Source organism: Chinchilla lanigera, unplaced genomic scaffold, assembly GCF_000276665.1.
Source record: "Chinchilla lanigera isolate Chin_1 unplaced genomic scaffold, ChiLan1.0 scaffold00087, whole genome shotgun sequence".
NCBI lineage: Eukaryota > Metazoa > Chordata > Mammalia > Rodentia > Chinchillidae > Chinchilla > Chinchilla lanigera.
In genome coordinates, this window is record NW_004955488.1 from 9,184,814 (window position 1) to 9,199,684 (window position 14,871).

The 14,871-nt window shown below is 35.1% G+C and overlaps 1 long non-coding RNA gene across 1 annotated transcript; it reads right to left on the reverse strand.

The window, feature by feature from the left end:
- Positions 1–2,138: 2,138 nt before the first annotated feature.
- Positions 2,139–14,607, reverse strand: LOC106146633. The gene is made up of 3 exons (XR_001231163.1): positions 14,551–14,607; positions 14,273–14,459; positions 2,139–2,174 (listed from the first exon to the last, which is right to left on the reverse strand). It is a non-coding gene; the product is annotated as an uncharacterized LOC106146633 (long non-coding RNA).
- Positions 14,608–14,871: the final 264 nt, after the last annotated feature.

Here is a 14,871-nt window from a genome sequence, read left to right on the forward strand (position 1 = left end):
ATTATATTATATTCTGCAAGCACTTTAGAGTGAGTCTCATGGAAAAAAAATTGGGGATCATAAGGCACAGAATTTCCTGCCTGGATATTCAGAAACAGGGCATTGAAAAATAGCAAGATGTCTGTGGATGTATCACCCTGAATGCATCTGGTTTCACCTGAAAAATAGCAAGGCATGTGTCTAATGAATATTTCCACCAGCAGATATGGAAAGAGAGATTTCATTTTGTTTTTCACCTCCAAATACTTGGCTGTTCTTATTCCAATGAAGAAACCAATTACGCATTAAATGCATGTATGTTTTTATAAGATCGTAAAAATAAAGAGGTTTATTTTAATGGAGAAATTTGCCATGATTCAGAAAGCTAAATTATTTTTGTCATGCATGTAAGTAAGTTTTAAAAACAAAATGCTATAGTATGACATTAATTTTAGTCATTTTCTTCTCCTAAATGCCCTGAGGAATATACTTTGCCTAAAATTATAGGAGAATTTAAATATCAGATCAAGGTCACCATGACTGAATTTGGGTTTGGCACATATATTACTGAAATGAAAATTAAAAGAATTTTTTTAAACAATCATAATGAATAGAAGCAAGATTTATGGAAAAATAGAAAAAAATTATACATCACTTCTTTGGTATTGCTTCAATCACCTTCAACAGAATGTAGCTGTTGCCACAAGTGTATGAAATTTTAAATTCCTCTGAATAAATTCAACTTTGTTTAACCAAACACAACTTTATTCACATCAATCACTCTATTGTCAGATAATTCTCTTAGAAAATGAGGTGACATAAGGAAACAACTCTGGAGTCAAAGTGCTGGGGTTCAAATTCCACAGCCAAAGGTAATTAACTATGTAAACTTGGCTATATCACTTAATTGCTCCAAGATCCATTTGGACAATGTAATAAGGTGACATCACCCATCTCAGGTTGTTGTAAAGATGAGATGAACTAATCCAGTTAGAGCACTTCAAATAATATGGGGCACCTCATAAAAATATTCAGTGAATGTCAGCCACCACTATTACTTCATTCTCCATCCCCTTATGTATTAGAAACAGCATATTAGGAATGAAACATTGAATTAGCAGTGGACATAAAAAGAATACTACAAGACAGCAAGAGTAAAAAGTAGAATTATTGAATCAGAAACAAGAGGTCAATAAGCAGAACTATTTCATAATATTTAATCCAGGGGTCAATAGCCCAGACCATTTGAAGTATCTGATAGCAAAATAAGGTTTTTATTATTATTATTATTTTAAAGAGTAAAAGAAGGATAACGTAGTAATAGGGGGGCTTACCGAATTACAGACAAAGTGGTAGGAAATTATCAGTGGTTGTTTTACATATTGTTATCTACAAGATAGTTTCTCAGGAAAACAGATAGACAAATAATAGTGAGTTACAGACAAAAGTGGTAGATTATCAATGGTTGTTGTACTATACTTTGGTATGTTCAAAGTGGTTTCTAAAGAAAATAAATAGGCAAAATAAGTTTAATAAGAAAGGTACGTGACACTTGTGGGGGAAAATGTACATTACCAAAGCATAGTCCTTAACAATTTTTATTAAAAGATATTCTATGTATTTTATGTAGATATTCTCATTCTTCTAATGATAAGACTCAATATTTCAAAGGTGTCAATTCTTAAATTAATGTAGGTATCAATTTCAAATTATTATATTGTATCATATTAGTCTAAACAGAATTATTATTCTGTTTTGTAAAATGATTCTTATGAAGATAGTAGATGCATCTGAGAAAAGAGGAGAAAAGACCTATGCTATTGAATACTACCCACCAACCACTGCAGGCCACTGCAGTCCATTGCAGTCCACCACTCTGCTCCACTGGTGTGCTTCTCTTGGAGGCCTCTGGGGTCGCCAGCAGTCACTAGGCATCTGCAGGTTCAAGCAGCCTCTTCCATGCAGTGAGTCTGGGCTTAGGGAGAAGGCACTGCACCCCTCCTCCTTCTTGTTCATTAAAGTCTCTCTTTTCACTCACCTATGGGCTTCAGTTCTCACACAGAACTTTCCTGGGTCCCAGGGACACACTTCCTTCCTTCTTCTCGTCTTTGTGTTGCTATATTCCAGTGTCTGGACACCAAATCTCACACAGGCTCTTTCCCTGCTGCTCACCACTCCACCATCTTCCTGGAAGTCTAATTGGATCAATATCTTGTTACTTTTATCTGTTATGATCTTGCCAATTGCCTTATTGAACTATTTTGTTATCCACCCTGATGCCATTTCAAACAATTTCATTGTGAAGACTTAGGTTTTCTCACCTTGTGTGCTCCATGGATCAGCTCTGATTGAGTTCTAAACGGTCTCAATTCACCAATCAAAAGAAACAGACTGGCAGAATGGAACAATACACAAGATCTAACAATATGCTTCATACTAGAAATACATTTAATTCAAAAAGAAATTCATAGACAAAAGTTCAAAGTATGAAAAACAGTACTCCATGTGATAGGAACCCCCAAAAAAGCAGAGGTATCTATTCTATTTGCAGACAAAATGGATTTCAAGCCAAAACCGATCAGAAGAGACAAAATCACTATGGGAACAATCCAAGAAGAAGAGAATACGCTCATAAATACATATAGAACAAATAGCACATCCAACCATACAAAACAAATATTAATGGACATGAAAAATCAAAAAAACACTACTACAACTGTAATGGAGAACATCAATACCCCACCATCACAAACAGATATAACAACTAGACAAAATATCAACAATAAAATATTTTTTGAACAAAGGGACTTAAAAGATTTCTACAGAGTGTTCCACCCCACAACATCAGAACACACATTCTGCTCAGCTGCATATATGACATTCTCCAAAATAGACCACATACTAGTTCATACTACATGCTTAAGCACATGCAAAGGAATTGACACTCTCCCATGTATATTATCATAGTGCAATGAAATTGGAAGTCAATGGTAAAAGAAACTACAAGAACTTCATAAACACATGGAAATTAAATAACATTCTCCTGAACACCCAAAGGATCACAGATGAAAATGAAGAAATTAGGCAGTTTCTTCAAATAAATGATAATGACAACAAAACATATTGGAACTTAAAGGTCACAATGAAAGCAGTCCTACAAGGAAAATTTATAGCAGTGAATAACCATAACAGGAAACAGAGCAAGATGAAACAAACTACTTAGTGGTAAACTTCAAACTTCTACAAAAAAAATGAGCCAAGCCCAAAGCTCCTACAAGAATGGAAATTAGAAAGATCAGAGCAGAAATTAATGCAATGCAGAATAAGGAAAAAATACAAAAAAAAAATCAATCAAAGAATTGGTTCTTTCTAGCATTAAATAAAATCAGAAAACCCTTAGTCAACCTTATCCAAAAAAGGAAAGAAAGGACTGAAATCCACACAATTAGGAATTAAAAGGATGAAATCACAACAGATCCTGCAGAAATCCAGAAGATCATCCCTACCTACTTTGAGAATATGTATTCTAATAAGATAGAAAATGGAGAAGAAACGGACAGATTCATAGAAACATATGAATTACCAAAGCTAAATCAAGAAGATATAAAATCCTAAATAAGCCAGTATCAATCAATGAAGTCAAAGATGTTATTAAAAATCTGCCAACAAGGGGCTGGGGATTTAGCTCACCGGCAAAGCACCTGCCTGGCAAGCGCAAGGTTGTGAGTTCGGTTCCCAGTACCGGAGGGGGGAAAAAAAAAAATCTTCCAACAAAGAAAAGTACAGGCCCTAATAGATTCACAAGAAATTTAGAGAAAGGCTAATTTAGAGAAAGGCTAAACTCTCCAACACTTTAGTGAAATTGAAAGGGAAACAGTACCCCCTAATTCATTCCTGGAATTGAATTTTAACTTGTTATCAAAACCAGAGAAAGACCCAACTAAGAAAGAGAACTGTAGGCCCATCTCCTTAATGAACATAGACACAAAAATCCTCAATAAGATACTGGCAAACAGAATGCAGCAAATCATCAAGAAGATTATACATCATGACCAAGTGGAATTTATTCCAAGGATTCAGGGATGATTCAACATATGAAAGTCAATAAATGTAATACACCTTATTAACAGAGCCAAGGACAAAATTCATATGATCATCTCAACACATGCAGAAAAAACCTTTGACAAAGTCCAGCAAACATTCATGATAAAAACCCTACAGAAAATTAGAATAGATGGTCATTATCTCAGTCTAATAAAGCCATCTATGACAAACCAACAACCAACATCATACTAAACAGACAAAAATGAAAGTTTTCACTATAAATCAGGAACAAGAAAAGCATATCCACTGTCACCAATCTTATTAAATTTAGGTCTAGAAACTTGAACCATAGCAATTAGACAAGAGAATGAAATAAAAGAAATAATGATAGCAAAAGAAAAAATTAAATTATCTTTATTTGCAGATGGCATGATACTCTACATAGAAGACCCCAAAACCTCCACAAGACTTCTAGATTTAAGGACCAAATTTAGTAGTGTAGCTGAATACAAAGTCAACACTCAAAAATAAATAGCATTCCTGTACATAAAGAAAAAAAAAAACTCACTGAGAGGGAAATTAGGGAAACCACAACCTTCAAAATAGCATCCAAAAAATGAAATACCTAGGAATCAATCTAACAAAGGAAGAAAAATACCTCTACATTGAAAACTACAGGAGAAACCTCAAGAGTTTGAGTGAGCAGCCAGGGAGAGAAGAGACTCTGGACTATGTCCTGCTCCTGCGGTCATGAGAGTGATGCTGAGTCCCAGGGAACCTTGCAGGCATCAATGAGCTTCCAGGAAGGGGAGAGACTCTGCATTTCATCCCCCCCATCATTTCAGGAGTGACTCTGAGCCCCAGGAAAACTCAGGAGCTTCAGGGAACTGCCCAGGATGGGAGAGATTCTGCATGCTGCCCCATTACCACCACCACAGGAACAATGCTAAGTCCCAGAGAAGATCGGGAGATTTGAGGTGCTGCCTGGGAGGAAGGACACTATGCACTCTACGTTCCACCAGTACAGGGGTGACACGGAGCCCCGGGGAACCTTAGGAGCATTGAAAATGACAAAACAAAGGAACAAAATGCAATCTCAGACCTCTGCTCCACCCAGAACAACTCCAGGAGACATCAACATACAAGACCTTGGAAGTCATGCAGTTGAAATTTCTGAAATGATAGCAACTGAAGTAAAGACATAACTATATCAGGCTATAGAAGAAGTCAGATCAGAAATAATATCTCAGGTAAAAAAAAAAAAAAGGAAATGATGACCATAATGAAAGAATTGGTGAACATATTAAAAGAAGACACTGAAAAAATAGAAGTGCATCAAAAAGTGATAGAAACCTTTAATGAACAATAGAGAAAAGAATTAGAATGCATGAAAGAGATTTAAATAGATATCCAGGATATTAAAAATTCCATTCAAAATTGGTAAAACTGCTTGAACAAAACTGAAGATAGACTTTCAGACCTTCAAGATAGCATTTCAGCTAGCCATCATGAAAAGAAACATCTCTAAAAAATAGCAAGGAACAAGAAATAAATTGACTGCCTGGCAAGCACAAGGTCCTGAGTTCAGTTCCCCATACAAAAAAAAACTTCAACAGCTACAAGATGATGTGAACAAAAACAATATAAGAGTGATGGGTATTGACAAGAAAGCAGGAGGCAATATGAATGACATAAAAAGACTAGTTGAAGCAGTAATAACAGAAAATTTCCAAAGCTTGTAAAAAGAATCTGACATACAGTAATTGATGCATATAGAACTCCAACTAGACATAACCAAATTAAATCTACACCCAGACATATAATAAAAAGGATCCAGAAGTTCAACAAAACAACAGAACATTAAAAGCTGTTACAGAAAAGAAACAGACTACCTATGCAGGAAAAACCATCAGAATCATGGCAGATTTCTCAACACAAAGCATTAAGTCAAGAAGAGCTTAAAGTGAAGGATTTCAGGTCCTGAAAGAAAACAACTTCCAACCCAGATTGATGTAGCCTGCAAAACTATCCTTCTGATGCCCTGCCCCCACCACAAGTACAAGAGCCACACTGAGACCCAGGGAGTTTGGGGAGTCTTGACCAGGCCCACCACACCATCACAAGTGTGACACTGAGGCCCAGGGAACCTCAGGATCTTCAAAAATGACAACTCAAAGAGGCAAAATGCAATCTCAGACATCTACCCCATGAAGAACATGTCCAGAAGACATTGACATAGAAGAGCTTGGAAGTCACACACCTGAAATTTCTAAAATCGTAGCAACTAAAGTAAAGAAACAACTCCATCAGGCTAGAGAAGAAATCAGATCAGAAATAATCTCTCAGGTAAAAAAAAGAAATAACAATAATGAAAGAAATGCTCAGCATGTCTAAAGAAGTCACAGACAAAAAATGGAAGGACATAGAAAAATGATGGAAACCTTGAATGAACAATAGAGGAAAGAACTAGAATGCATGCAATAGATTCCAACAGATATCCAGGAAATTAAAATTCTATCAAAAGCTGGCCAAACCGCTTGAACAAAGCTGAAGACAGATGTTCAGACATTGAAGACAGCACTGCAGCTACTGATCATGAAAGTAAAGCTCTCTTAAAAATAACAAGGAACCAGGAAATAACAATTCCACAGCTACAAGATGATGCAAAGAAAAATGATGTAAGACTAATAACAAAGATAAGTGAATACATATCAGTTATAACCATTAATGTAAATGGCCTCAATTCACCAATCAAAAGAAGCAGACTGGCAGAGTGGATCAAGAAACAAAATATAGCAATATGCTGTCTACAAGAAACATATTTAACCCAAAAGGAAATTCATAGACTGAAAGTCAAAGGATGGAAAACAATGATCCATGCTACAGGAACCCAGAAAAAAAGCAGTAGTAGCTATTCTGTTTGCAGACAATATGAACTTCAAAGCAAGAATGATCAAAGAGATAAAGAAGGACACTGTACATTTGTTAGGGGAAAAATGCAAGAGGAAGAGATAACAATCATAAATATTTATATGCCAAATACAGGAATGCTGAACTATACAATACAAATTTTAACAGACATGAAAAATCAAAGAAGCAGTAATACAATCATATCAGGGGACTTTAACACACCATTGTGAAAAAGAGATAGATCAAGTAGACAAAAAATCAGCAAAGCAGTAACAGAATTAAGCCAAACTCTACCCAGAGCCACTAGACAAAAGAAAGAAATAAAAGGAATAATGATTTTAAAGAAGTTAAATTATAGTAATTTCAGATAGTATGATACTCTACATTGAAGACCCCCAAAACTCCACTAAAATACTGCTAGATTTAATTAGCAAATTCAGTAGCATGGCTGGACATAAAGTCACCTCTCAAAAATCAAAAGTCTTCCTGTACTCGAATAACAAACTAACTGGGAGAGAAATTAGGGAAACAACACTTTCCACAATAGCATCCGAAAACATGAAATACCTAGGAATCAATCTAACAAAGGATATAAAAGACCTCTACATTGAAAACTACAGTACTCTAAATAAGAAAATTGAAGCGGACATCAGAAAATGGAAATATATCACTTGCTCTTGGGTAAGAAGAACCAACATAATGATAATGGCCATACTTCCAAACTGTTATACAGATTTAATGCAATTCTAATACAAATTCCACAGCATATCCCACAGAATTAGAAATAGCAATTTGGACCAGAACTCATTTGGACCAGAAGAGACATAGAATAGCAAAGGCAATTCTAGGCAACAAAGGCAAGGCAGGGAACATCACAATCCCTGACTTGAAATTATGCCATAAAACTACTGTGGTTAAAAAAAAAAAGACAACATATCACTGGCAAAAAAAAAAAAAAACTCAAAGATCAATGTAACAGATTAGAAGATGCAGAAACAACTCTAGACACACTCAGCCATCTTATCTTTACAAAGGGGCCAAACACATTCACTAGAAGAAAGATAACCTCTTTAATAAATGATGCTGGAAAAACTGGCTCTGCACATGTCAAAGGTTAAAATTGGACCCATATCTTGCACGATGCATTAAACTAAGTTCAAAATGGAGATACAAATATTGAACATATATCTACTGAGTATAGTGAATATATAAATTGAATATATTGAGTACATATATTGAATATATATATTAGCTAAGATAATTATACTACTAATTTCTATTAGTTCATTGAAAGGAACAGTTAGTGCTTATACTGTTTGGACTATTTTGCCTGCCTACTATATCTGGTAATCTGAGCAACTACTTTGAAGACAACAATATGTAATATAATAACCATTGTTAATTTCCTATCATCTTGTTTTGAAATTCTATATCTTTTTAATTGTTCTTTATTCCCTTTAAAACAAAGATGTAAATATTAAAACAGAAAACATTAAATCTGCTGGAAAGTAGAATAGGTAGAACTCTTGAAGACATTGGTATAGGCAAAGTCTCTATGAACAAAACACCAGTCTCATAGGAACTGTCACAGTGAATCAACCACTGGCTCTCATCTTATTAAAAAGCTTTTGCAAAGCAGGAGAAATCACCAACAGAGTGAAAAGACAACCCACAATGTGGGAAAAAATGTTTGTCAGCTGTTCCTCAGACAAAGGATTACTATTAACAACATTTAAAGAACTCAGAAATATTAGACCTCCAAATTCAAATACCCAATTCAAAAAATGGACATCTGAGATGAATACACACTCCTCAAGTGAAAAAGTACAGATGGCAAATAAATATATGAAAATTGCTCAACATCATTTGTCATTCAAGAGATGCAAATTAAAACAACACTGAGATTCCCTCTCACTCCGGAAAGAATGGCTAACCAATAATAAATGCTGATAGGGCTGTGGGGAAAAAGGAATGCTTCTCCACTGTTGGTGGGAGTGTAGACTGGTACAACCACTGTGGAAATCAGTGTGGAGATTCCTTAAGAAATTAGAATTCAAGGTCCCATTTGACTCATCTATTCCCCTGCTGGGTATCTTCAGAAGAATTAAAACACTGTACCACAGCAATATATGTACATCCATGTTTACAGCAGCACAATTTGTAATAGCTGTATCTTGGAAACAACCCAAATGCCCATCAACTAAGGAATGGATAAAGAAGATGTGGTCTGTTTATACAGTGGAGTACTACTCAGCCATAAAGAAGGATAAACTGGAGACTATTATAGGTAAATGGATGCAACTCAAGACCATACTCATAAATGAAATAAACCAGGAGCACATGTGCAAACATTGTATTGTCTCCCTAATGTGAGATGCTGAAAGTGTAAACAAGTTCTAAAATGTACAATAAATATAGTAAAATTGGAAGTAACTGTTCAAAAGGAAAAAGAAACTGGGATGAGGGAAAGGAGAAAAGAAGGAAGAGTAAGACAAAAAATATATACATAATAATTAAGGTAGTTATACTATTAATTTCTCTCAGTCCATTGAAAAGAAATGTTTGTGCTAATATTGTTTGAACAATTAAATACCTATATCTTGTACTCTGAGTAATTTAAAGATAACAATATGCAATATATTAACAATTTTTACCCTCCTACTACCTTGTTTTGAAATTTTGTTTCATTTTTTTCTCTGTAAAATTAAAAAAATACAATAATGTCAGAAACAACACAAGGATGTCCAGTATCACCCCATCCCTGTTCAATCTAGTTCATTTAATTAGCCACAGCAATCAGGAAAGTGAAATAAACAAAAGTGATATGGATAGTAAAGGAAAAAGTGAAATTACCATTTGCAGATGACATGGTTCTCTACATAGAAGGACCCAAAAACTTCACTAAAAGACTCCTAGAATTAATAACTAAATTCATTAGTGTAGCAGGACACAAAGTCAACATTCAAAAAGTCAACAGTGTGGTTATACACCCACAATAATCTTATCAAGAGACAAATTGTGGAAACAATATCTTTCACAATAGCATCAAGCAAACTTGATACTTAGGAATTACCCTAGTCAAGGAAGTGAAAAACTGCTACAATGAAAACTATAGTATTATGAAAAAAGGAGCTCAAAGAAGACACCAGAAAACAGAAAGATATCCCATTGATAGGCAGAACTAATATACTCAAGGTGGTCATACTTCAAAAACTATTAGACAAATTTAACAGAATCCCAATCAAAATACCGATACCATTCTTCACAGAATTGGAGAAAGAAATCCTAATATCCATACAGAACCCATAAAGACCTAGAACAGCAAAAGCAATTCTGAGCAACAAAAGCAAGTCAGAAGGTATCACAACGCCAAACTTCAGGTTATCCTACAAAGCTACAGTGATAAAACAGCATAGTATTGGCAAAATAACTGGTGTATCAGTGGAAGACAGAAGATGCAGAAACAACCCCAGGCTGATGTAGCTAACTTATCTTTGACAAAGGGACCAAATCCTTTTCCTGAAGGAAATTTAGCTTCTTTAACAAATGCTTCTCAGAAAACTGGCTATCCACACGCTGAAGATTTAATCCAGACCTATGTCTCTCACCATGCACTAAACTAAAATAAAAATGGGTCAAAGATCTAAATATTAAAACATAAATAATCTGTTGGGAGACAAAATAGGTAAACCTCTTGACAACACAGGCAAAGGAAGACCTTCTAAACAGAACCTTGGTTGCACAAGAAATAATACCAATAACTAACAAATAGGATTGCGTCAAATTAAAAAGAGTTTGTAAAGCAAACGAAACCACCAACACAGCAAAGAGACAACTTATAGAATGGGGAAAAAATTCTCCCAGCTACTCCTCAGACAAAGGACTAATATCTAAAATATATAAAATACTCAAAATATCACACCACCAAATTAAAGACCCAATCAAAAATGAGCATCTAAAATGAATAGACACTTCTCAGATGAAGAAGTTCAAATGACCAATAAATACATGAAAAAATGTCCAACACCACAGACTATTTGAGAAAAGCAAATTAAAACAACACTAAGATTCCATCTCACTCCAAAAAGAATGGCTGTCATCAAGAAATTAGCCAATAACAAGTGCTGACAGGGCTGTGGGGGAAAAAAAAATGCTCTTCCCTTGTTGGGGAGTATAAATTGGTAAATTCCTAGGGAAACTAGTACAGAGATTTTCAAAAAACTAAAACTAGAAATTCCAATTGACCCAGCTATTCTCCTTCTAAATATCTTCCTGAAAGAGTTATAGACATCACATTACAGTGATACATGGATACACGTGTTTATAGTAGCCCAATTCATAATAATAAATATTGGAAGCAGCCTATATAGATCAACAGAAAAATGGATTAAGAAAGCGTGGTATTTATACACAATGGAGTACTACTCTGCTATAATTATAAAGGTAAATTTGAGTCATTTGGAGATAAATGGATACACCTTGAAGCCATAATGTTAAGTGAAATAAATCAGACACATAAACTTAAATATTTTATAGTTTCTTTTATATGAAAAACCCAATCTATAAATAAAGTACAAAATTTAAAACAGACAATAGGTGAAAAGGAAGAGAAAAACTTTGCTGTAATCAAGCCTGGCCAGGGTATCTAAAAATGTACCTGGATTCTATATAATTGCCTTATGTGTTTTATAGGTTTTTGGCCTGTTAGATCATTAGCCTGTTTATGATAATTAACTTGATAAGGACTTATAAAATAAATAAATGAATCTAATGCTAGAAAAAATGTAAGGTGGTTTTGGGGAAGGGGGAAAAATTGAGAGGTGTTATGTACATGTACCAATTCCTCACAATGAATATAATCATGTACTGCACACAGGTACTAATAAAAATACAATTTTTAAAATAAAAATAATCTAGATACTGTTAGAACATGTAAATTCCTAGATACTGTTAAACATGTTAGAACATGTTTAAATTTGGAAACTAAATATGTTGGAATGTTTGGGTAATTAAGAGATATTCATTTCACTCATATTTTTGTGCACAAATGCACAAAAGCTTCTTACAAGATATAGATATATACGTACATAAAAGGATAGTTGGGATAATTGTACTGCCGATCTCTATGGGTTATTGAAAGGAACAGTTAATGTTTAATTTTTTGACCAATTTTGGATGCTTATATCTGGTAATCCAAACAACTAATTTAAAGACAACAATATGCAATACAACAACCATTCTTGAATTTCTACCATCTTGTTTAGTGAAGCTCTGTATCATTTCTAATGTTTTTTTATTTTTTTATTCCTTTGATGGTTTGATCAATCTTGCATTCTTACAGCTGGTAGTCTGAGCAACTTCATTGAAAATAACCATATGTAATATAACAGCCACTGCTAATTCCTGTCATTTTGTTCTGAAACCTTGTATCTTTTTTGCTTTGTTTTGTTTTTGTCCATGTTGCTGTTATTTTGGGGTTTTTTCATTCTCTTTAAAATAAAATATATAAAAAAATAAATTCAAAAAGATAGACAACAGATCCACGTCCATTAGTCCATCGAGTAAAAATGCAAACATTGAACTATTTGCAATCTTGCTTTGAAACATGTAGCAGAACAAGTTCACAGAAAATATCAAAATCTACACCAAAAGACCCTTCAAGAAAAACTGCAACCAAAAGAAAAGGAACCCCATGGGAGAAAATTAATTTGGAGTTGAATTTGGGCCAGAAATCCCCCTTTTAAGAAATAACAAATCTTTCTGCAGCAACCAAAGTCTAAAATAAAAAAGCTTATGATCCAGACTGAAAAAAAATAGACCATATGAGAGAACTGTAAGTCCACAATAATGTCCAGTATTTCTTAAACACAACCTTCATGTCAGAGGCTACATTGCAATTATTGTGAATCCTTACACCTTTTGCACAGTAGGATATCATCCTCATATCACATGGGAAAAGAAAGGCTTTAGCCAAGCATACACCCAGTCCAATGTCAAATAGCTAGATAATTGTAGAGTAGAAAATTGAGCTCAGTCTTTCTAACTCCAAAGCCAAGCACTTTCTATTCTATCACACTGTTCCTAAAAAATTTGTAAAGGTAAGGTCACACCACCAGAGAATGGTACAAGAGACCTAGAAATCTCCTGGAAAATTATCTTCTGCTGTTCTGAAGATAAGATTCTTCAAAACACTTTTTAAATTTGTATCAATAAATTTATTACCATTTTATTCCATTTTATTCCTTATAAAAGCCTTTTTGTAAGAAATCAGGAAAATCTAATAAAGTGTCAGATTACAATTATTTATATTATCAAATCACTAGTTTTATTTCCTCATCCAAAATAGCTAATTATACATCAACCCCTAGCCTCTTTTGCCTCTGACCAGCAGTGGGTTACATGAAGACAGGTGATATCATCTAACAAGTTTGGTACGGTCAGAAGAGTAGTGTTTGAACCCAGTCTGCTGCAGGTAATTGCTTGATCCATAGAAAATCACTTTATTTCTTTGAACTCTGGTTTTTTCATCTGAAAAGGGGAGAGATACCCACCAAGAATATCTATGGTGATTACTGAGAAAGTGTATTATTGAATGATTTAAAGTATTCCACAATAAACAATGATCAAAATTGATTACTGCTAACCAGTTAATAATAAAATCTGCCCAGTGAAGGAATAATCATGATTCTTCAGTTTAAATCAATGTATAGAAGACTGCTGGCTGATTCCTCTTGACTTTGTCTAAATAACATCTTATCACTTCCTCAATAAATTAGTTTATCAATTGATGACCTTTTTCTCTGTACTTTGGTGACCAGATGGAGGTGAGGGGGTTCCCTACACCACGCATGCTGTCGTTACCAGAGTTCCTACAGTTTAATTTCATCCTGGAACCAACCAGAGTTTGAGCAGAGCCCACAGGTTAAGGGTTGAATTCCGCAAGACTGTTCTGGCCCACGTCAGATGCCAGTCACAGGAACTAGGTTCCCAAGTTACCCCCAACCTCATCTGTCAGGCTGCAGATTAGAGCCCTCTATGATCTCCTCTCTGGATTTCATCATTTGATAGGGGTTCCCAAAGCTCAGGAAAATTGCTCACTATTATTGCCAATTTATTGCAGAAGTTATTTAAAGGACACAAATGAACAGCCAGATGAAAGAAGCACAAGGAGCATGGTGAGGGAAGGATTTGGAGCTTCCATACCTTCTCTGGGTGCACTAATTCCCAAGACTTGAACATAGTCAGCAACCCAGAAGCCAACCCCTGTCCTTTGCGAGGGTGGAGGCTTTATTACATAGGAACAATGGATTAGGTCATCAGCCTTTGGTGACCAACTCACCTTGTCCTGCCCTTGCCTCTCCAGAAGTATGAAGCTGGGGCTCAAAGGTCCAGTCCTCTGACTGCATGGTTATTTCCCTTGGTAAACAGCCCCCACCTTTCCAGGGCTTTCCAGGACCCCCAGTAATCAGTTATCCATCTCATTCCATCCAGAAATACTGCTCACTTCTGAGCGTGCAGAGGGAGCCCTACGCCAGAAAACAGGGATGGATAGCATATTACAGCACTGATTTAGAATAATTTTATTTCAGCAAAGCATCATCAAAAGTTTTTCCTTACCTAGATATTGTTTTGTGTAGGGTATTTGCTTTCTTGACGTGTCCTAAGCTCTGTGTTAGAGGTACCAACACACTTCATATGATGACTCTCCTACTGTACTTCAAAAAGAAGGGTCTACCACGCAAAATAAACTAGCTTCTTTATACAGCCTTCTAGTCTTGAATTCTTTTTTGCAGTAGACTGCATAAACTACCCAAAATAAGCCATTTAAACCAAAAAATCATGACATGTTCATCTTTTTCTACTGCCCCCACGAATAGAATCCTTGATACAGAGTTGAATTAAATAGAATTGTGCAACCCTGTAGCAGCCTTTAACTTC